Here is a 726-nt window from a genome sequence, read left to right on the forward strand (position 1 = left end):
AAGGAGAGCATGATAGTGGGGGATCTCCTGGAGTTCGAGATGTGTATAAGATCAATAGCACGCCTGGTGTTATCTCTCGCTTGACGGCCCGGGATAAACCCCACCTGGTCGTAATGGACAAGGGAGGGGAGGTATGGGTTAAGGCGGTTGGCTAGGATCTTAGCGAAGATTTTCAAGTCCAAGTTCAAGAGAGATATAGGGCGGTAGCTAGCGCAGTTAAGGGTATCCTTGCCTTCTTTAGGGATCACCACAATTCTAGCCTCCAACATCTCAGGGGGAAAGGGGTCGCCATGGACAATCCTATTGAACAGGGACTGAAGGTGGGGGGAGAGAAGATCAGAGATTTTTTTGTAGTAAAGAGCTGTGAACCCATCCGGGCCCGGGGATTTACCAATTTTTTGCATGATTATAGTCTGAGCAATTTCTTCCACCGAAATCTCACTGTTAAGATGGTCCATGGCGTCCTGGGGCAATCTAGGCAAGTTAGAAGCAGAAAGAAAGTGAGAGACTAGGTCGGAGTGGGGCAGAGGGGAGGAACCAGGTGAGGGGGGTGGGAGGTTGTACAGGTCAGCGTAATAGGATTGGAAGGCAGCTCTGATGGCAGTGGGGTCTTGAACAAGTTGATTGAGAGAGTTTCTGATAGAGACAATATTAGTTTTGGCTCTCGTGGAACGGAGTCGTGCCGCTAGGATCTTGTCCGCCTTGTCTCCCTTCTCGTAAAAGGAC

The sequence above is a fragment of the Pseudophryne corroboree genome, chromosome 4 (assembly GCF_028390025.1).
Source record: "Pseudophryne corroboree isolate aPseCor3 chromosome 4, aPseCor3.hap2, whole genome shotgun sequence".
Taxonomy (NCBI): domain Eukaryota; kingdom Metazoa; phylum Chordata; class Amphibia; order Anura; family Myobatrachidae; genus Pseudophryne; species Pseudophryne corroboree.